This window comes from Prionailurus viverrinus, chromosome D3 (assembly GCF_022837055.1).
Source record: "Prionailurus viverrinus isolate Anna chromosome D3, UM_Priviv_1.0, whole genome shotgun sequence".
Lineage (NCBI taxonomy): Eukaryota > Metazoa > Chordata > Mammalia > Carnivora > Felidae > Prionailurus > Prionailurus viverrinus.
Window position 1 is genome coordinate 87,668,696 of NC_062572.1, and position 24,317 is coordinate 87,693,012.

Consider the following 24,317-nt stretch of genomic DNA (forward strand, 5'->3'; position numbering starts at 1 on the left):
TTGCCTACCAGTTTCCACACTCTTCTGGTGCAGCATGCTGTCTCTATTACAGCACTTATTATTTTAGATTATTTTTATAGTTAATTAATTAAGTCACTTCCTCTTCTATTGAGGAAGCTCTGGAACGCTGGTGCTATAACCTTCGTCTCTGTGTCTTCTAGTGCATGTACATATAAATTGATTCGAGAGTTAATGGATTTTCAAAGTACTATGATATTTTAATTACAGGAACTAAGCGTTAATTTACATTGCATTTATTTCTCAGAAGATTTAAGTGACTGTTTTTATTTTAGGCTAAAAGTTGTGACACTATCATTCGCTAAGATGCCCTTCACCTACCGAGTCATTCTGTCAACAATTCTAATTCAAAGTGCAGAGTTTACAAAAGTAGGATCTTGGAGAAGACAAACATAAATCCTCTCAAGAGGAAGATGCTATGTATGCATTTTAGGGCCTCAAGTTATTTTAATAAAATGCCTATTGCACAATAAAAAATAATCAGAACAAGACTGAGATGAGACAACAACTAGAGATGAAGAAAAATCGGGAGGAACAGGGTGGACAATAACCAACCCAAAGAGATCCCAAATCCTGAAGTTACCCTAGACAGGCTTCAAGACGCAGATGCTTACACTACCTCAAGGGATGAAGGACAAGGTTGAGAATTTAAACTGGACGCTACTTTAAAAGGGAACAAATGAGAATTTCAGAGCTAATAAACACCAAGTTCCAGTTACTTTTCTTCTATCTGAAACAGTGGGGTAAAACAGCAAAAGTCATGATTATTTATCATCATTAGTATTATTAATATTATCATCATCTCTCTCTCTCACGATTCTGAGTCGACTGGGGTCACCTCGTTCAGTTCTCTCAAGCGTTTGCAATCAGATAGAGGCCAAGGATGGAATCATCTCCAAGGCTTCTTCACTCACATGTCTAGAGGTTGATGTCATCTGGATCTTGATCTTTTCTGAGGAGTAAGCTGGACTACCTACTCATAGCCTTCTCAGCGTGGCATGGGCTTCCATGGAGCATGATGACTGAGTTCCAAGAGCGAACATCTCAAAAACGAGGGAGTCAGATGGGAGCTGGCTTTTCTGACCTAGACTGAAGGACCGTGGAGTATTACTTTTGATGGCAGCCACGTCAAAAAAATTACAGGTTCATACAACAACTAACATGAACTATTTAGATGTGTGTAACTACAGATTAGACATACTTTTAAAAATTAGTAACCCATAGGCGAAAAGATCAGAAGAAAAGATCTGGGAAAAAATAAACGCAGAGAGGCAAAAGCCTGACGAGAACTTGAGAAACATATAGGATTCCTTTGTTTACTGGGAATCCTAGAAGAAAAGAAGAGAGAAAAGTAGACAGATGCAAAATTTCAAGATATATTGGCTGAGAATTTTCAAAAATAACAGAAGACATCATACCATACAGTCGGGAATCTCTGCTAAACGTAAGAATGATAAATAAAAAGAAAGCTGCTCTTGAAAGAAACAGCTGTTTTCAGAGATTACAGTGTAACCTAGAGCTAATAGCTCAATAGAAATTATGAAAGCCAGAGAAAAAAATGGTATAATACCTATAAAGTGCTAAAGGGAAATAACTATCTACTTAAATTCCCACACTTAGTAGGGCACCTGGGTGGCTCAGTGGGTTAAGCATCCGACTTTGGCTCAGGTTACGATCTCACGGTTCATGGGTTTGAGCCCCACACCGGCCTCTTTGCTGATGGCTCAGAGCCTGGAGCATGCTTCAAATTCTGTGTCTCCCTCTCTATCTGCCCCTCCCCGCTCATTCTCTCTCTCTCTCTCTCTCTCTCTCTCTCTCTCTCTTTCTCTCAAAAATAAACAAACATTAAAAAAAATCCACACTTAGTGAATATATTCTTTAGGATTAAATATTAAGTTAAAATATTGTATACAGACCAAAATCTGATAATTCCTCCCAGCAGACCTTCATCAAAGAGAATACAAAAGTGCTAAAAGATAACTTTTATGAAAAGAGAAACTGTTCCCAGATATATTAGAAATGCAGTATTGAATAAAGATAAATGAAAATGGTAAGATCTGAAATTTAAGAAGCTAATTCTAAAAGTTATATGGAAATCAAAATGGAAAAACTCATATGAATTAACCAAATCATTGTTGAAGAACAGGCTGAGAAGACATGACTTTCCAGATATTTAGGCATATTACAAAGCGAAACTATTTAAGACAGTGTAACATCAGCACAAGACTAGATCTCTAGCCATTGGAAGAAACATGTATTTTCTTTACATCAGAGGGGGTAATGGAGAGCATTGAGGAATAGTCAGTCTTTTTTTTTAATGTTTATTTATTTTTGAGAGAAAGAGACAGAGAGACAGTGCAGAAGAGGGGCAGAGAGAGAGGGAGACACAGAATCCAAAGCAGGCTCCAGACTCTCAACTGTCAGCACAGATCAGCACAGACCCCAGCCGACACAGGGCTCGAACTCACGAACTGCAAGATCATGACCTGGGCTGAAGTTGGACGTTTAACCTACTGAGCCACCCAGGTGCCCCATAGCTAAATTTTTATTTTATTTTATTATATTAGAGGGCGGGACAGAACATGAGGGGCAAAGGGTTGGAGGGAGGGGGAGAGAGACAGAGAGAATCTGAAGCAGACTCCTGCTCAGCACGGAAAATAATGGCTAAAATTTAAATGACTGACAATACCAAGTGTTGGTGAGAATGTGAAGCAACTGAAACTCTCATCCATTATAGTAGGAGTGGAAATTTGTACAATCACTAGTTTGTCATTACCTGGTAAATCGGAATATGCACACACTCCATAACCAGGCAATTCTAGTTCCAGATATATGCTCTACAGAAGTGCTGCATGTGTCTATCAAGAGACAGGGACTCAAGTATTTATATATTTGGTAAGAGCCCAAATAGAAATAACCTGAATGTGATTCAGCAGTAGAATGGAAAAATAATTTAGCATAATCACATAGTAGAACACTTCAGTAACAATGAATGGCCTACATTATAAACAACTACATGGATGAATAAATATCATTTTGAGGGAACAAAAGCAGCCAAACACAAAAGAATAAAGTTGGAGAATAAGCAAGACTAAACTACAATGTTTATGGGTGCATAATTAGCGGAAAAACTAAAAAAAACACACCAAAAAACAAACAAACCCAGGAAACCATTGCCATAAACCTCTAGTTAAATCAGAGTCTAGAATGGGAGGTAGTAGGAATTGGGGAACGCAAAATGTTAAGATGCTAACTGTGTTCTAAGTTTTGATTAAGTGACAGTTTTACTTGTGTTTGCTTTCTGATACGTCATTGAGGTCTACATTTGTATTTTATCTCATGTTTTGTATACATGTTTCTTTTCCTTTTACTTTTTTAAAGTTTATTTATTTTTGAGACAGAGAGAGACAGAGCATGAGCGGGGGAGGGGCAGAGAGAGTGGGAGACACAGAATCGGAAGCAGGCTCCAGGCACTGAGCTGTCAGCACAGAGCCCGATGTGGGACTCGAACACGCCAATTGCGAGATCATGACCTAAGCCGAAGTCAGATATTCAACTGACTAAACCACCCAGGCGTCCCTGTACACATATTTCTTTTACAACTAGAGTTGTGGAAATAACAATGTGAAAAATATGAAAATTATATTTAAGAAATTTGTTTTCAGACATCAAAATATGCTGAATCCTCTTTCAGAATATTGAAAGGTAGAACCCATGATAGCTATATAGTGCAGATCTGTTCAAATATTTTGTAATTATGATATTAGGCCAATTTTTAATTCATTATCCTTACCTCTCGCTTTCTTACTGGAAACGACACTTTCCTAGGTAGTAAGATTATGACAAGTGCTTAAGTCAGGAACAATTTGATGTTTACATTTCCCCTTTGATCCTACATGTTACTTCTAAATTTAAATGTGTCTGAAAAATAGCAAATGTTAATACAAAATGCAGATTTAAAATCAGTTAAATCTGGATTACCATTGGCACAGAATATCAAAGTTGAAGGATAGGCAGATATGTGTTCATATACTTGAAAGTCTCCCACTCATCTTTCACCACAATTTACATGGACATAATGCTCATCAGTTCATTTATTTCTTCACATAGTCACAAGATTTCACAGTGGTCGGGTTACGTTTTTTGAAGGAAATAAATGAGCATGGTGATTTTATTTTTATGGTCCCTTAAAACACTATTTCTCCAAATCAAAACCAAAGCTGCAAAAGATTTCCTGTGAAGCAGTTCATCAAAAATAACAATTTTGATCACATGAACACTTTAAAATCTAAAGAGGGGGGATAAGTGAATTCCTCTCTAGAGGACAAACAGCCAGAAAGGAGGGATTTTTCTGTTGTTCTCAGAAATGCCCTGTATTGGGGCGCCTGGGTGGCACAGTCGGTTAAGCGTCCGACTTCAGCCAGGTCACGATCTCGCGGTCCGTGAGTTCGAGCCCCGTGTCAGGCTCTGGGCTGATGGCTCAGAGCCTGGAACCTGTTTCCGATTCTGTGTCTCCCTGTCTCTCTGCCCCTCCCCCCTTCATGCTCTGTCTCTCTCTGTCCCAAAAATAAATAAACGTTGAAAAAAATTTTTTTTTAATAAATAAATAAATAAATAAATAAATAAATAAATAAATAAAAAGAAATGCCCTGTATTCAACCTGCCCCAAAAGTATACTTGTAGACTCAACCTTGGCTTTCTCACAGTTTTTGTTCTCGATATCATTTGTGTCCACTAGCCCAAAGAGTGCACACAAATTCCCAAACTTGTCTTTATCATACCATACATACATAAGAAGAGCCTATGCTCACATATCCAAGATATCACACAAGAGTGTCCCCTCCTGTGTCATTGTCAGAAGATCACTTCGATAAGTGTTGTAGAATACATACGGAAAGTCCTTGTCAGGAAATTCCTGTCTCCAGCAAGCATATGTATTTCTGGAACATAGTAGGCACACAAAAAAATATCTGCTTAATTATTTGAAGATGTTTGTAGCCTAAGTCAAATACTTACTTGAAGAATGAGAGTTTTTTTATTTGTTTTGTTTTGTTTTGTTTTGTTTTGTTTTTGGCTTCTCTTCTCTTCAAGTAGCAGGGCCTTGATGAAGTACTCACCAAACATTCCAAGGTAGCTAGCTAGCTGTAGATCTGGCCAACAGTAAAGTAGAAATAGACATAAGGTTTCCCATAAAAATGTGTTTATGACAATATAAATGATAAAAATGGGAAAAATAATGCTTTGGTTGCCTAAGACCAAAAAGCTAGGGTAAGTTACGTTCCCCAGTCGCACTGCGCTGTTTATTGCATGAAGTGCACGTGCAGGTGTATTCTCGAACTGCAATAAGCATTTTCATCTCTCTGTCTTGACACTAGTCATCCATCAAAAAATGCTAATTATATTAGTTCTTTCCCTAAGCTGGCTCCCTTGGAAGGAGTTTTTAAAATGCAGTGGAAGCATTATTATGAATTTACTTAAAGTATGAATTTCATACATTTATTGATGAGAATAAAAAAAAATAGAAAAAATTAACACCAAAGAGTTATTTTTCTTGTGTGTAAAAAGACAACCTAAAAATGTTTTAAGAATAATGTAAACCGCGCTGTGTTTTTGAATGGAATGAAGTTAAAGGATCATTGAAGGTTTATTCTCTATAGTAAGAACTATGTGTATCCTGGATAAAAACTGTTTGATCTGTCTTTAAACACAAAGGCTTAATTTATGCGAGAATTTTTAGACTGCAAGGGTCAGTTCAAGGGTGTGTATGAATTTGGAATACAATGGTAACTCGGGGGTGGGGGGGGAATTGAAAGCTTCCTCAAAAAAGGTATGGTGTTATTTCAAACCTCTTGTAAATGGACATCTTAATTTAATTCGATCTCATAAAATGAGATCATGTTTGGGTCTCTGTGTCACTTTGGGTCACTACTGAAGAGTATTGACATTTTTAATATGTTCTTCAGAGAAGAAAATGATGCTTTTCACCATTCACACCTACACCTTTGAATTTTGGGTCCATATTTATAAAAGAAGGTATTATCTAAGTAAGCTATTATTCTTACCTTCACATGAGTGTCTTCGAACAGCCTAGCAACTCCTCATTGATGTAGAGGACAGCAGCATTGAGTGTGAGCGTCATGTCTTAGCCTAGACATATTTTCCTTTTGATCTAAAGGTAGAAGAACATTAATGACCATATGATGTCTTCTCCCCAAAATGTCCATCTCCTAGTACTTCTCTCAGAGTCTTCGCATGGACTGGACCAGCCTGATCTTTTGAATGTATCTAACATCCAATTAAAAAAGTATAGCTCTTGGGGCGCCTGGGTGGCTCAGTCGGTTAAGCGTCCGACTCAGGCTCATGTCATGATCTTGCGGTTTGTGGGTTCAGGTCCTGCGTCCAGCTCTTCACTGACAGCTCTGAGCCTGGAGCCTGCTTCGGATTCTGTGTCTCCCCCTCTCTCTGCCCCTCCCATACTCATGCTCTGTCTTTCTCTGTCTCAGTAACAAATAAACATTAAAAAAAATTTTTTTTAAGAAAAAGTATAGCTCTTTAATTTCCCTGCCTCGTGATTATTGCATAAGCTCATTCTCCTGAAGTATTCATGGCTCAGGATAGAAAATATTTGGGTAGCATCTGTTGTTATATTCTGTTTGATTTAGCTACGAGCTAACCCTCCTGCCCCAAACACAAGATTATATGGCACTAGCTTTCATCTAGATACACTCCATGACCTGACTTGAGAAGTTTTCTCAGGCAGAGCCTGCTGTGTTTAAATGCTGTGCTATCTTTCTCTTAAGATTATAGTCCACAAAACATTTTTCTTCTGCTATCTAGTTCCCTCTCTTTAGGTTCTTATTATGTAATATATTTTTTAATTTCTACTTTTAACTAATATGCAACATGCAAGATCGTCTGTTGACACACCTGGCCAGCATACCTTTGAAAACTTATATGGTAAAAAATTTCCCCTTGCTTAACATCCAATGCTCAAGTATTGGTGGGGGGGGCCTTTAAAGGCGCATGGCAAGGGTGTGAATATAGGATGGGAAGTAGTTGGTGACCACTTTTGCATTCCAGAAGTTATGATAACGTGGATAGAGACTGAGCTTTGGAGTAGGTACATGATGCATGCCAACATTACATTTATTATTATTATTATTATTATTGTCACCATCCTTAGTATTGCTCATCATAGCAACCTTCTTAGATGAACTGCCATTATTTTCCTTATTTTATAAATGAAAAAACTGAGAGCCTGAGAGATTAAATAACTTGTTAGGAATTAAGTGTGGACTCCCCAATACAGAAATTACCCACTCAAAGAGTTTGGGGGGAATTCAGTGTAGGAACTCTTTAAAGAGGTGTAGGTATGACTATGGAACAAACATGGGGTGGTGGGGAGCCCAAGACGAGCAACAGGGAGAAGCTTTTACCTACTTCGCACCTGAGGGAGCAAGGAAACCGGACCCCAGAGAGAGCTCGGACCCTTGGAGGATGGAAGCATGCCCAAACCACAGTGCTAAGACAGGAAGGGCAGGGTGGGGAAAAGTACCTCAGGCTCACTCGAACTCTCTTCTGTGAGTGCCCTCCTTTGGCAAAACCAGAAGACAAGCAAGCCTGGGCCTGTAGAAGTCAGCTTCCCAGGGCACAATGCCAGACATACACATCAGCAAAGGGCAGAGAATAGATATCGGTACAAATAGAGAGAAATCAATACATTCAAGGTCACACAAGTCATTGTTAGCACATCCTGAAAAAAAAATCCCTGCCTGAATCCAGAACTCTTCTTTCAGCTAGATTTGGGTAGTGAATTATTAGATTATTTGCTTTGGCATGTGTTTGCATTAACAGCAAAATACTTCATTCATATCTCTAAAGTTAAATTCAAATTTATGTTAATTTAAAATATTAATAACAAATATTCAGTAAAAACATCTACAATGACGACACAGTATCCTGACAAAATATATATATCATCGCTCTATTTACTAGTAAAAGTGGTTCAAATGAGCCCTGCGTAAACACAGAAACTCTAAAGAAATAAGAAATTTTCACTGGAAAAAAAAAAGGAAGCTGTTTTCTTACCCCTTGCACCAAGGTAAATTAATTACCATGTTTTAAATAACACCCCAGAGAAAAATACGTAAAGTCACCGAAATCAGAAATCGGTAGCTAAGCCTGTCCATTTATTCCAATCCTGATCAACCATAAATATTTTTTTGCATTTTCTACTAAATATGCAGAAAGCTGACAATAGGTATAGTAATGGGTTGTTTTGCCTGCCATTCTAACTACATCATCTACACGCTCCACTGCACTAAATATAATGAAACTTGTATAGGGGGAAGATAGCACAGCCCCTGAGAACAAAAATGAATTTCAAAAAAGGCAACATTACTAGAGCTATACAATCAAAACCTTCCACTGCAGGAGAAGCAGGGTGAAAAATGACCTTTACATGAGCTGGTGAAATAGCAGAGCGGTTTCTGCTCCCTTCTCAAATATTGTCTGTGTTGGTGGAAGCAGAAGGTAGATTTCCCCCGTGGAAAGCTGCCACTTTATCAGGGGAGGCAGTTTTTCACAGGCAAATTCTCTCCTGGAGACAATTGCCGGATTGACAGAGCACGCAGTAGGGTGTGATTGGCCTGTCACGGGCCTTGTGGGTCACAGTTTGAGAACAGGAAACACCGTCTCCAAACAGAAAACGCAGCAGCATCCCAAGGATACTCAGAAGCACAACAAGAGGACATTGGCTAAGGAGGTTGTTTTAGCGTCAGGCTCCAACTATCATAGCTCTCTTGTAAAACCATCGCTCCTAATCACGCTAAGACTTTTCATTTCAATGTGCTTGACAGTTCCAGCTTCACATTTGTTCTTCATAGCAATCTTATAAAGTGTATGAGGCAAATAGTTTTATAGATGAGCAGCTGAGACTCGGAGATCCGATGACTTTTCCAAAGCATCCAAGGTGAGCCCAAGCCCTTGGGCTCCTCATCGGTGTATTTCCCAATGTGCCATGTACCTCCCAAGGCATCCTCTTATCTCTCCATGTTCTCCTTCCCACCGTCATGTGCAGCCTAGTCCCACTCCATCCCTTAACCATGGTCTCAAAACCTTTACCACTTCCCTTGGCATAAATTGGAAAGGCACAGGAGAATTGCTTTTCAGTTCTCTTGTTTTCTACCTTGCTTATTTCTTCTCCCCTTCAATTTGCAGGAAAACCTAACGAAAAGTTGCAAGAGAAATTACCGTTGGGAACTGAAAGGAGTAATCAATCCCTAGATGGAAAAAAAAATAGTATGAATTATATAAACATAACTTTACAGTTCACGCATTCAGAATGGTAGATAACAGAGCAATGCAAAACGTTATGTAATTGAGATTCTATAAACATCCTTATATGCAATAAGAAAAAATGAAATCATACACATCTAACTTGGCAACAAATGATCTTTTTGTTCATGGAGAAGATGGCATTTAAAACGAGCACTTCATGGAGCTTTAACAACTAGCTAAGCTGGAAGGAATATTTTTCACTAAGATTGCTTTGATCCATGATAGGTATTTACAGTATGCAGCCAAGGGCTTTGACTATTAAGAAAAATAAAATAAAATGCATACTGCTTGAATTCCCATTAGGTCTCAAGGGTAAAAGAGTAAATTTCCCTCAACTACTTTCCTTATGGCATTTTTATTCCATTCTTTACAACAGTTGGTGCCAGACTGAGACTGGTAGGAAAGATTCCCGTAAAGTCCTGTCTCCCTGGGGCTCCCACGGCCTCTCATCCTAGCTGGGAAGGCGGCCCGGAGAAGATGCTGGGCGGCCAGCTCATCTGTCTTCCCCCTCTCTCTGCCTGGCCACTCTTGGAGAGAAGCTGAAGAGCCTGGAGAGGGGCCAGTTCTTAAATTAGCTGCATCAGGTGTCTTGACCAGCTCTTGCCACAGTTGTAAGGAATGTTCAGTTGGCGTGTCTACAAGTTAGGATTTCCTTATCTCCTTTTCTCTTCCTGACACACCAGGAAGCCAGTATCCCCCGGCAGCCATCTGGCTGGCAAGATCAACGTGGTCATGGCTTCCACTTCTACAGACTTGAAAGTGCCCCCTCCAGAAAAGCAAAACTCTATTTCTATAAATACCTCTCAGTTACATAAGTAATTAATTCCATCCTACCACCAGCCGCTCCTGTCTCTTGAAGGTGCTGAATTAACGATTGGAGATATTTCTGGAAATATGAAAGGAATGGATTTGGGTCCAGGCGTGGAGATGTGGTGTAGAGAGAGTGTGAACTACTTAACAAAAAGCACCAGAATCTCACTCGTGTAGTTTTCCAGACCACCACCTGTGCAGCCTGTCCTGGGCTGGGCCAAGCGACTGCACACAGTGAACGATAGATAAACGTGGAATGAATGAAAGAGCTAATGAGAATCTGATCCTGTGAGAAGGGTCTGTGCGGGTGTAGTCCTCTCCTGCATTGGAAGGAGCAGAAACCACCCTGGGCTTGCTCTAAAAGCACTAGTTTCAAACTTAGATGTGCAGAAGTCACAACCTAAAGTGTTTATTTAAAATACAGAATCAGGGGCGCCCGGGTGGCTTATTCGGTTAAGCGTCCAACTCTTGATTTCAGCTCAGGTCACGATCTCACGGTTCGTGAGATCGAGCCCCACGTCAGGCACCACACTGACAGGGCAGAGCCTGCTCAGGATTCTATCTGCCTCTCTCTCCCTCTCTCTCTCTCTCTCTCTCTCTCTCTCTGTCTCTCTCTGTCTCTCAAAATAATAAATTAACAATTAAGAAATAAAGTATAGAATCAGCCCCTATTGTCTGAAGCTTTATGGAATCCATCACATGAAATAAAGTATACCTAACATTAGATAAAAGGGAACAGCAAGATAAAAACTCAGGAAAAGGCTACACACCCTTGCCAAGATCTGCTCACCTTCTCCTGAGTCTCTACTTCACAATTGACTGGCTAACACTGAGGCACACCCCCGTGTCTCCTAGCTTATGTCACCGAATGGGAGAATGTGAGAGCCTCACCCACCCGAGGCTTAAGTTACCAGGGAAATGCAGTCAGTCCGCTCAGCCAGGACTATGGGCAGAATGAGCAAGGAGAGGTCTGTCTAGAATATTCTCCGAGGATGAGACTCTGAGAATAATTTTTACATTTTAAAGTCGGCTTTGTTTCCTCTGCTTGCTCTGATCGTCACTCTTTCCTTTCTGGTTCCTGGGACCTTTTCTGTCCTTAGGATACAGACAGCCAGCTCATCCACTGAAAGATGCTCCCGTTTGAATAAGCATTTCCTCAACCTAATCCTTGTTGATTTTTGTCACCATCTGACTCACTGCTTCTCTCCCCACTCCTCTCTCGCACCCCATAGACTTTCTCCCCTTTCTTACCTAGCATTCATGTCGCCTGAAAGGTTGCTTTTGGCTCACTCACTCATACTCTCCTAACTCCAGTTGCAAACAGTAACATTAGAAAGGATTCCGGTGCTCACATGTGCCTTCCCTCGTGACCCCCTCTTCAGCTGGCATCTTCTGACATTTGGGTCACTGGAGCCTGTTCTAGCACAAATCATCCTACGTGCTCAACCTCTAAGAATACATTTTTTTTTTGGTTTGGGCTCTTATGATTTTCTGTCAAGGACAAGAACCTCTTCAGTATTAACACCTATCAAAATAAAATGCATTCAATTTACTCCATCCCTCAAATGGTTGTAAAAGCCAGGAACAATATGGCGGAGGGATTGGAAAAAGGTGTGGGCAGAAACCTGGAAAGTTGTTTCCCCTCGAATGTACGGAGAGACTGTAGAGCTGACCGGAAGACTATGTGAATGTGAGGTCAAAGGAAATGAAAAGCTTTGCAGTGAATTTCTCTGACAAGGGAGTGAGGCTGTCACTATTTGCAATGGCAGCTATTTCACAACTATAGCTGCCTCTGGAATGTAATATAACTTAGTTGAGCAAAGACAATGCATATTTTTTATATTCTATCTAAGATTGTTCATAAGCCCCTTCTCAATGAGAAGGATGTCATTTGAACTTGCCATTTGAACTTGTCATTTTTGGCTATGTCATCTTGGCAACATACTGGTTTCCTCTCCTTTCTTCTGTTTTATGTAGTATATGCTGTTGGAACACACAACAGACTTATGTGGCCTTAGGTCATAAAGAAACCTCAGATCAAGCGCCATCTGGTCTGGTCTGCCCCACGTTGGCACCTGCTGAAGTGTATCCGTTTGGCCTTTGGGGGGGATGTGCTGGCACTTTTCACTGCATCCACTGATCAAAGCATTTCCTTAATCTTAGGATTTTTATATCCCCTTCTTCAGCCCCAATCCTCTGCACAAGACTTTCTAGATGTTCTGCATCCAAACTGAGGCATGTGGGGAGTCAGAGGTGTAGGGCTGTTGGCTCAAACTAGGTACCAATTTATTAATTCCTGCCTTCTCCAGATTTCCACTCAGATGAGCAACATCAGGATATGGAAGCATCACCCACTGCTTTCTCTACCTCTTTTTATTCTCTCTTCCCCACCCTCACCCAGGTCCAGAAGGAACGGGGTCACCTCTTAAGTCATGTCTCAGTTTCTCTCTAGCCAGGATTTATAGTAAAACTCTGACTTACTCATCTAGACCTGACATTTGAAAATTTATAAAAGCATGCCAGAGAGAGTCAAATCTTACTTTAAGTTCAGAAGCAGACTACTGACTTCACATTTCTTTTGCTGTAATAATAGTACTCAAAGCAGATAAAAACTCTTGGCTGATTAGGGAGAAAGTGCCCTTGTTACGCAAGTCTAGCTAAGTCTAGGGCTGTGTTTGAGGAACAGAAAGTGGCACCTTGGGTCTGGTGGGCAGTGGTTCTCTTCTCTTTTCGCTCTGTACTGACTCAGAAAGCAAAAGTCTGTGCAGATCTCAGCAGTAAGAATTGGAAACGCTACGTCCGTTGTGAAGCAAAAACAAAAACAGAAATACATTCCTCTCAAAAAGTCCGGTTTTCTCTATTCTTTGCTCACTCCACCACCCACATGATTTTTGACACATCAGGGACAACTGCCTGCATCCCACTCACCGCTTGCAAACACCCAGAGACAGGATGTCGGATTTCCACAGGCACAAGAAGCTCTGGCGCAGTTAGAAGACAGAGATATGCCTGCTGTATTAGTCGAGCTGGGAAGTCTCGCCGTCTGCAATCAGTAGGCTGAGGACTCAGGAGAGCTGGTGGTGTAAATTCGAGTCCAAGCACAGAAGAAGACTAATGTCCCAGTTCAAAAATAGGCAAAAAGAGTGAATTCTCCCTTATCCCCTTTTCTTCTGCTCAGGCTTCCAATGGATTGGACGAACCCACCCACCATGGAGAGAACAATCTGTTTTCCTTAGTCTACTTATTCAAATGTCAATCTCATCCATAAACCCCCTCACACGCGCACACACACACACACACACACACACACACACACAGACCCAGAATACTGTTTAACTAAATGCCCTGGGACCCTGTAGCCTAGTCAGGTCGACACATAAAATTCTCCAATACACCTGCCATGACCAGTGGGCTCTTGGCTCTGTAGTGGTGATCAGGATGTGAGGCAGTTTGAGAATTTCCAGTAGGAGCCTTTTGACTATTGAAGCTCAATAAATGATAAGTTGTACTGATCTGAGTGGACATAAATGAACCTTGGTATGGCCTGCAGGTTCCTTCTGGAGTCCACGTCCTTTACTTCTGTGAACACCTGGGCAGTAAGATGACTCCATTCACCTCCACTCTCTTAACCCTTACATGGAAGTTACTAATCAGGGAAAGTAAAACTGCCCAAGTCAATTATAAAGAAACGCAACATAAGAAATCACATTTTAATGGTGTTAACCATCTCTTGAGACACAGCTATTACTAGATGGAGTTTAAAGCAAACTACCCCTTAAATAGAACTAAGTCAAAGCTTAGGAACTTTTGAAAGAAACTTTATTAATCATATAGCCAAACCATCTAACTTTAAAAACAGGAATACTGAAGGGCGCCTGGGTGGCTCAGTCGGTTAAGCGTCCGACTTCAACTCAGGTCATGATCTCTCAGTCCATGAGTTCAACCCCACGTCGGGCCCTGTGCTGACAGCTCAGAGCCTGGAGTCTACTTAGGATTCTGTGTCTCCCTCTCTCTCTGCCCCTTCCCTGCTCATGCTCTGTCTCTCTCACTCTCAAAAATGAATAAATGTTAAAAAAATTTTTTTAAGTAAAATAAAATAAAAACAGGAATAATGAGAACCAAAATTGGGTAAGAATAGGATAAGTAGTATTTTTTTTCATTTTTGGAAGTTCCATTCTTTTACCTCTTTTTTAGACTATTCAACATCAGTATCCCCCCACACATACACACACACTTTTTTTTTTCTTAGAGAGAGAAACCATGAGTGAGGGAGAGGGGCACAGGGAGAGAAAGAGAATCCTAAGCAGGCTCCACACTCAACATGGAACTGGACGAGAGGCTTGCTCCCACAGCCCTGGTATCATGACCTGAGATGAAATCAAGAGTGGGACGCTCAACCGACTGAGCCACCCGGGCGCCCCTCAGTATCTCTTTTGTGGTTTGCTTTGTTCCATGACTTGATGTATGTAGGAATCTAGAAACCATTTGAGGTAGATCGGAGGTAAAGGTGGATCATCAGGGGTAGAGATGGAAAACTTATTTCAACAGTGAAAGGAATTATATTCTCTTTGTCTCTAGATTTTTAAGATTTTTGAGTGAATGTGATTTTCTTTCACTTCATGTCTTGTATTAGGAGTCTAGTAGGGAAGAAGGCATGTAAAAATAAAAGTGGTGAGATGTTAGAAGTGCTCTAATACAAGTTTATACCTGATTTATCAGGGGAAACACAGAGATGATTGGTTAGTTCTTAAGTAGAATACGTCAGTATGAACCCTGATGAGCCCCAAATTCTTATGCCTGAGAAGGTCACAGATACCAGGGGATAACATAAAATGATTGATACTTTTATTTATGATGGGGAAATACTGGTTCCATTTCTTAGCTTCTACTTTAAAGGTGATTCAGATTATCTGTTCACCATATTTTCAATTCATGTTTTTATTTATTTTTTATTTTAATTTTTTTTACTTGAGTACAGTTGACACACAATGTTACATTAGTTTCAGGCGTACAAGTTAGTAATTCAACATCTCTCTACATTATGCTATACTCATCACAAATTTAGCTACCATCTGTCACCATACAACACTATTACAATAGCATTGTCTATATTCCCGGTTCAGATATTTAAAGAGATTGACTTTAAAGTTTAAATGTGGTTTAAAAATTAACATTTAAGGGGTGCCTGGGTGGCTTAGTCAGCTAATCGTCTCACTCTCGCTTTTGGCTCAGGTCATGATCTCAAAGTTCATGAGTTCTAGCTCCACATCAGGCAGTGTGCTGACAGCATGGAGCCTGCTTGGGATTTTCTCTCTCTCTCTCTCTCTCTCTCTCTCTCTCAAAATAAACCAATAAACATTAAAAAATTAAAGTTAAGGTTATGGTTTAAGATTTATTAACCTGTAATGATGACATTTGACATTATTATAAAAATCTACATAGTTACATTTGAAATTCTTCAATTTTTGAAATTTAAGTAAATTCACATTTTCACCAAGATATTAAATTTTCATTTCTATTTCAATACGAGTGAAAAAGCTGTAACTTAAGCCTGTACACACATCTTTTGTAATACCAATCAGTATTTTCCCTTGGTATATTAGAATGACTGTGTCATTTTACGGGGTGGCTTATTTTGATAATGACAATAAAAGACTAAAAATTGTACTCTACCGGTGATCTGTCAACTAAAAACCTCTAGAGAAAATTTTAACGCAATAAAGATAACCAATTCACTAGCTCTTAATCTCCAAAATGTGTTAGTATGTTATAAATTTCATTTCATCACCTACTCATTTGCTGCATTTTTAAATGAAAAGGTAAATATATATATATAATGAGAGTAAACGCAGTTCCTGAATTAATGTTTATTTACTCATTTTTTTAAAACATGCTTTTTAAAAATATTGTCCAAAAATTAATAAAGTGCCTGACATGTGGTTGGTTGATGTCCAAAAAAATGTCAATGAATGCATAAAAATAACCTAAGAAGACAAGGCAAGACATACTCAATGTAAAATCAGGTATAGGCTTGAATTTCTTTTCTATTTTGGCTATCTGGTTTAAACACTTTCCTCTGTGGTCACTTGAGACACTGAATTATCTTTCATTTGATTAAAAATTTACCTTCATTAAGTATGTTTGGGACAAAAAAAAGAATAAAAATGTAATTTGTAACCCCTGATTGCAGGCTGTTTGGCTCTGAGGGAATATAATGATCTCATTTTTGGGACCTCTCAAAATGGTGGAAAGAAGCATAGCTCTTCTAATTCAGTGAGTAAATATTAGTAACTTGCATGTTAAACTGTAAAAATTTCCCAACCATCACTTGGCAGTCCAATTCACTTTCAAAAGGAAGTATAATTTCTGAATGACAGAATTTAAGTTTTTGCTTGACTTGCTTTGTTATTAGCTCTTTCCCAGACAAATAGGTTTGAGTATATATTGGTAGCTGTTTCAGATGATACACCCATAGCCTCCCCAAAAGAGTTTTAAAATAGAACAAGTGTACAACAGCAGAGAACATAAGAAGGTATCAGTTCTTGCTTTTCCTGTTGACAATTTGGTCTACTCCCTTCAGAAGAATACATTAATGCCATGGGATTGTCCTTTAAAAAAAGAACTATTCTCTTTTATATTTTATTTTGCTTTATTTTTTACTATCAGGGACTACAAAATCAATACTTGTCAGGTAGCCATCACATTGATCACTTTCAAGTCATTTCAGTCAACAAAGCATATGGAATTCATCGGATGCTTTTTGTGATTGACACTTGGAGGTTAAGAATGTTAAACTTCCACTAAAGCCATCAGGAGATATGTGTACAGGATGGATATAAAATTAGCTGTAAACCTTTAAAAAAAAATTTTCCCTAAATCTTATAAACATATTACAGTAGAATAATGGTAATGGTAGCAATTGTGATCATCTTCACGTGGTGGATTGTTCATTTCTAAATTTTGGAGGCAGAAGGGAAGGGAAGGGACGTGGAGGAACATCTTATATGTATCTCCTTCCAAGGATTTGCTAAAGCCAAAATTTCAGGGACACTCGACTGACTTTTGTATTGCGTTGAGAAACCAAAGGAGAAAATCTGAAAGTAAAAAAAGTAAACAGAATGGAATAAAATTAAAACTTTGAAAATATGTGAAAAGATGGAGATATTTTAATGAAAGTGATTGAGAAGCGGCAGTCACGAGTGGAGGACTTAGAGAATTTTCTAACAAATTTGTGCCTTAGAGATCATTTAGATCAACTCTTTCATTTAAAAAAAACAACAACAATTTAGTTTTGGGGCACCTGGGTGCCTCAGTCACTTAAGCATCTGACTCTTGATTTTGACTCAGGTCATAATCTCACGGTTCGTGAGTTCAAGCCCTGCATCGGGCTCTGTGCTGACAGGGAAGAGTCTGCTTGGGATTCTGCCTCTCTCTCTGCCTCTCTCCCTCTTGCTCTCCATATCTCTATCAAAATAGACAAAAATAAACTTAAAAAATTAAATAAATTTTAAAAAACGTAGTTTTATAAAGGATCAAAATGGTGTTTCACCAAGCTAATTTTCAACAGATCCTGAACTAAAATCAAGATCTTGCAGTCTTGGGTATTTCAGCTTGTTTAAGGGAAAGCGTTGTATCCCTAAGGTACCAGCAGTGAAATCAACCAACAGCCACCACATGCATTAAATGTTTGGAGCCGGCCAGTAATCCAGTCAAGAGGCAGAGAGGATGGCAAATGTTCTAGCATACCTTCCTCCTTACAAAGGACTTGACATGAAGTTGGGAGTGCAGAGCGGGTTTGACTGCACTTCAGCTGTTTTATTGATTATTGGACTGATTTACCTCAACATGCATTCTACTGGAGCACCGTTGAGAAATATTCTTGGGAACCTGATTTGACAGAAGAGGAACAGAGGCAAACGGGGAGAGAGCACCTTCAGAATGTTCTAGCCCAGGTTCTATTCTGAGCTCTCTCTTTCTCTCCAACTGCAGAAATTTTCATAATGAAGAATTATGCACACTTTTCTGCTTCTCATCTTGAATGAACAAAACCTAGCTTAATGATCATAAGCTTCCCTCCAAAATGACAGGTCTAGGTTCAGACCACAGCTCAGCCACTTAAATTTCAGTGACCTTGGGCTGAGTTTTCTCAGGTCGGTGTTTTCTGTAATGGGAAGCAGTGAGGGCCTTGGAGATGTCGAGGCTCAATGAGGCAACCACATACTGTGTTTAACACCAAGCCCGGCCTGAGTCAGTGCTCCGTAAGTGCTAACCACCACTGTTCCCACCGTGGCTGTGACTGTTGCTGTTATTTCAATTCATTACAAACCAGAACTCTGCAAACCTGGGTGTCTTGAAAATTAGATGTAGATGTCTGTGCTACACTGGGAAGAGATTGTGTGTGTACGTGTGTGTGTTTTTGCTATATGACAGAGACTGAGCTAGGCACGTTATAAACATAACATCTTCACAAAAACCCTGTGAGAGTCCTCCGACCCTTGCTTTAAAATTTAATGTCAACTTAGTTTTCACTCATTAAATCCAATCAATAAACTAATGGCACTACTTTTTTTTTCATTTGACCATTTCCGTCAAGAAGCATTTGTGAAAAAATGTCCTCCTATACTTACAGCCTCACTTACCGCGCCCACTTCACCCCCAACAAATAGCACAGTTACTCTCTTGTGCGTTCATCCAGAGTTTCATGTATATGCAAACGAAGGTGTATATAAATTCTTCACACACATGCTTTCTTTTACAAAAATGTTACTGCACTGTGCATATTGCTGTCACTTTTTTTCCCATTTAGTGTTATGTTTTAGGTATCGATTTTGGTATTTGGTGGTAGTAGTGAAAATAATACTACTATTTAAGGGGTAATAAAAACTCACAGACACTGTTTTTAAGATTAACACATGTTAATTCATTTCATGCTCAAACAACCCTCTGAAAAATGTACTGACATTATATCCCTTCTTTATAGATAAGAGGTTATCAAGTGTTGAGAGTTTCAAATAATTTCCTACTATTTTTTTTGCCTGCTGATATCTTATGATTTCTTTTTTATTTTTGGGAAAAAATTTTTGGGGGCATCTGGGTGGCTCAGTCAGTTAAGGGTCCAACGTCAGCTCAGGTCATGATCTTGTGGTTCATGAGTTAGAGTCCCACGTTGGGCCCTGTGCTGACATCTCGGAGCCTGGAGCCTGCTTCGGATTCTGTGTCTCCCTCTGTCTCTGCTCCTCTCCTGCTCACGCTCTGACTTGCTATCTCTCTCAAAAATAAACATAAAAAAAGAAAAAAAGAAAACTTTTTTTTCAGGCAGATTCATCCTTTTTTTTTTTTTTCTTTTGTCACCTTTCGGCTTGGATCATAGCCTGAAACTCCTACCTCCTTTTGACTTTATATATGAATTCTTCCTCATTTTCTTCTACTAACTTTTTTCACTTGCTTTCTCTGCAACCTGCATCAGTGGAGGTAGAAACACGGACCCAACATTTTTCCTCCTGATAAGTGTCCAAACACAGTTTCTTGGAGAGTCCAGCTTCCCTCATAAACTCGAGATATCACGTTCATCACGTATTTACCTCCCAGATGAATTGGGTCTATTTCTGGACTTGCTTTTGTGTGTCCATTTGACTTGCCGTTTCTTACCACAGATCCACATCTGACTCACCAGAGCTCCTAGAGAGAAACTTCAGCCTTTTCATAGCTGCTAAAAGAAAAGCCGAATGCTGGCATTGTTAAATGACAATAAAGATTAAACTGTTAATGGAATAAAAGTGTTAATTGGTTTTAACCGCTCTTCAGAAAAGCTGTGCTTTGAAGAATTTCATTACTTTCTATAATTAAACATTAAATTTTAAATACTGAATAGATACACCATGGGGTTTTCAGGAAAGGGCCCTTGCTCTTCTCCTCCATTGCTGAGAGTTTAAAATTTTTGTGTGCACAGAGGGTAAATATCTGGTCATGAAATGTGTCTACAATACTGCACAGCTTACAGCGAGAACAAAGTCATACGGCTGCCAAGATGGACAACATTGCCAGAGGTTTACAGATTCATCTGTAGTAATATTTTACCTAGAGACCCACAGATAAGTATTTTAAAGTATCTGGGTTCGGTTTTAAAAACTAACACGTTGGGGTGCCTGGGTGGCTCGGTTGGTTAAGCATCTGACTTCAGTTCGGTTCATGGTCTCACGGTTCATGAGTTCGAGCCCCACATCGTGCTTTGTGCCGACAGCTCAGAGCCTGGAACCTGCTGCAGATTCTGTCTCCCTCTCTCTCTGCCCTCCCCTGCTCATGCTCTCTCTCTCTCTCTCTCTCCCTCTCAAAAATAACTTGTGGTGAATGTCTTGTGTTTGTCATTTGGAAAAGGGCTGGAAATGTGAAGCCACCCCTTCATAAAGAGTTAACTTTGAGACTTAAAAGCAGGAAAAGGAGGGCAGTCATTGAATAGCTTACAAGGTGAGCCTGTTCTCACATGCAGTTGCCTCTAGGGCCCCCGCTTTTAGGGCTGTTTCTCCCCTTGAGGGGTATTGAGAGAACCTTTCCATAGTGGAGCACCTCATTTAGAGTCCCATTTCCTGTGAACACAGACATTCTCATGAGCTCTGCTTGCTCCTTATTTATTAACACAGCAGAGACTAGACCAGGAGTAGCCTTATTTCAAATGATTCTGGACGTGAGTGGTGAGGTGGGATGAATAAGGAAAGGACAAATGGAATTTCAGGAAGAGCCATTGAGGGAAAATTCTAGGATTTTCTTAGACCCCTACTGCATCAAACCCTATTGACAACCCGAAGCCTGTGGTGCCTTGAGTGGAGGGGTCCCCAATACCACCCTCGGGCTCAGCGTTTCTCTAGATAGACCCAAGACTCAGAAAAAGCGATGCTACTCACAGTTGTGGTTACTGCAATGAAAGTGCAGATTAAAACCAACGAAGGAAGTCCAGGAGGAACCAGGCACAGGCTCCCAGGACGCCGTCCAGGGCCATCACATGGCAGATGCTTGTTTGCCCCGTGACGATGTGGGAAAAGACATGGGCAGCGGTGTTAACCTGGGACGCTATCGCAAGCCTTGGCGTGCAAGGGTTTTACTGAGGATCCATCATACAGGCAGGCAGAGTCTACTGGTTCAATGTGAGCCGCTCAGACTCCAGCCTCCACCAGAGCAAAACAGGCATATTATTAGGATTAACTCATCTGGCCAGAGTGGTACAGCTTGGCCCAAGGCCTCAGGCACATAAAAATTCACTCTTACCAGGCTGAATATTCCAAAGGCTCAGAGGTTACAGTCCAGAAACTGGCCAAGGGACCACCCTGACACAGGCCTTTCTTTGGAAGGTGCGGGGTTTAGAGACCCCAGGCCTGCTGAATTCATTTCTTCCTGACCACTGTTACATGCAGTGTTTGACTTAATTAAAAGGCAAATGGAAACAATCTTGTGACCAAGTCTTGTTGCCCCCATTGTATTTTATTTTTTTTAGGTGTATTTATTTTGAGAGAGAAAAAGAGAGAGAGCGCAAGTGGGGGAGGGGCAGAAAGAGAGAGGGAGAGAAAGAATCCCAAGCAGGTTCTGCACTGTCAGCACAGAGCCCAACATGGGGCTTGAACTCATGAACTGTGAGATCTTGACCTGAGCTGAAATCAAGAGTCAGACGCTTAACCAACTGAGCCACCCAGGCGCCCTAATGCCCATTTAATACGTAAGGACTAATTTGGTAAAATAACATGTTCAGGTCCCCCTATTACTTCCTGTTGGCCCATTACTTCCTGCTACCACCTACCAAAGCGTGTTTTCCTCAAACAATGCTTATCTTCCCCACTATTTGTAGAGCCTCAGAGACGATGGGCCATGTATACGTTTCCATCCTTTTTATCCTCAGACTCAGGGCGGCACCTGACTTACAGTACCTACTTGATAAATGTGTGATAAATGAACATGACAGGCAATGACACACTGTTGACATTTGTGCCCTTAGTCTTTTGGATCCTATACTATTATAATGTCCCTTATGTCACGATGTCAAAATGTCGAAAAAAAAAAAAAAAAAACCACCACCCTGGAAATTAGTGTGTTAGCCATACTTAGAATTTTAAAATTGTTTTCAAGCTGAAAGGGACCTTAGAGATGATATTCTTTAACATTCAGTTTTAGATAAGAATAAGTATTCATTTTGTGAAAATACCTTGTTAAGTATAAAAAGAGGTAACAGTTGTGATTGTCTATAATTTCGATCAAAATCAGTTTGGAGTCAAGACAAACACATATTGCCCAGATTTTCACTGTTTCTCCAAATAAATGCAATTAAGGAGTGTGTTATGATACTCAAATGCATGGAGCACCTCTGTATTAGCTCTTCCCAAGTTAAGGAAATGATTCTTTCAGGTTTTCTGTCCTTTTCATCATGGGGCTTCCTTTCTGAACTTCAGTCTCACATGTTATGGTCTGAAGCTGCACAAACATGGCTTCTAAATTGTTCTCGTTTGGGTCCCAGGTGACCTGTAGAAGGAGTTTTGCAGGCCGGTGTTCTCGAACTATGAGATGCATAGGAGTCACCCGGGACACTGTGAAATGCAGGTTCTGATCCAGTAGTCTGGACAGGTTCTCAAGGAGACCAGTGATGCTGGTCCGTGGACCTACATGTTCACTAGCAAGGCAATAGCCAACAAAATGACTCCGTCTGTTGCCCCATCTTCTCCAGTACTGGCTTGCTCCCACAAAACTATTCAGACACATACGAAAAAAAAAACAAAAACAAAAAACAACTCCATATCTGTTTCTTACCAGCCCCAAGAGAACATGTTCTAAACAATAACCTGGGCAACCTAAACTATTTATTCTGATACTGCAGATGAAAGCCAAAAGTATGAGCTAATTTTACTGAAGTTTGACCAGCTTGGCTTTAGGTACCTAGGCTGAAGAAAGAACACCTTTCCCTAAAATGTCTTCACTCTTTAATGCTAGCATGTTTTAATTCTTTGTTTGCTGATCAAAGGCTGAAGGTTACAGGAGTCTGTATTTCAGAGGCTGAAGAAAACCTGCAAGCTTTCAAACCCTCTTACTGGGCAGTTAAGTCCCAGGAAGGGGGTAAGTGTTAGACCTTTGCATCTCGGTGACTGAGTAGGGAATGACAGTTTGTGTCTTCATTATCTCGTTTCCGAAGGCTACTAAGCACTGCTTTTCAGATGACAATGAACAAAACTCCCCCTCCAACAGGCTGCGCTCACTACTTGTCCATCGTGGCCCTGCTCGGGCTGTTGGACTTGTATACTCCTCTGAATCAACAAAGAAAGCTCATTTGTTTCACTTTGTGAAAATGCTTCATTTTCCCCCCAGACTTTCCATTTCACGCTGTGTGAATTTTATTAAGATCTTTTTCACAGAAGCTAAGTGCTGGCTCTATGGGGCCCTAAGGGATGGCATTCGCAGCCTCTGTAATGTCTGGAGCCTCTTGAGACATTTCTTTTCTACTGAAAACTCCTTGGGGAATCATAGGGAAGAATCCAAAATCTTTGTGGTGCTGGAAGACAGAGTTTGGCCTCGAGAGCATCTCGTGCAAATCTTTTGATGTTACAATCTGAAAACCAACGACACAGCAGTTCAGTTAATATCCCGTATCTCGGTAGTAACATCATATGGATATTGAGTGGGTCTTTCTGGAGGCCTCCAATTATCTTTAAAAGCTGGCTTAAAATATGAATTAGAAATATTTTTCATTTTAGAATTGGTCTCTGTTAATAAAATTTACCTGTAATCCTATTGCCTTAATAAAGTGTCAGTGGCTTTATTCCAATAAAGTTATGTTTTAGAAAGGTAATTACAATTAAGTAATTGAAAATTTTAATTCTGATTTTTCCTCATGAATGTTCATAATAAGAATTTTTAATGTTGTTACATCCTCTCGGAAATGACATAGTAATTGCTGTGTAACAGCCCATCAGAGAAAAATACTAAAATTACTCCACTCATTTGTCTACGGTGGATAGTAGATTAGTCTTCCAACTATCATAAGGATCTTATGAGACGGCCTCTATTATTTCTCCTATGTTAGAGCTGTGGAAACGAGGTATAGGCAAGTTATTTAACTTGCCCAAGTTCACAGTGCTGGTAAGTGGCAGTCAAAATTGAAACCAAAAATTCTCATATCC

At 40.0% G+C, this 24,317-nt stretch overlaps 1 protein-coding gene across 1 annotated transcript in view; it reads left to right on the forward strand.

The window, feature by feature from the left end:
- DOK6 (docking protein 6) overlaps positions 1-24,317 on the forward strand; it is a 369,110-nt gene that overhangs the window by 262,890 nt on the left and 81,903 nt on the right. The window lies entirely within an intron of this gene.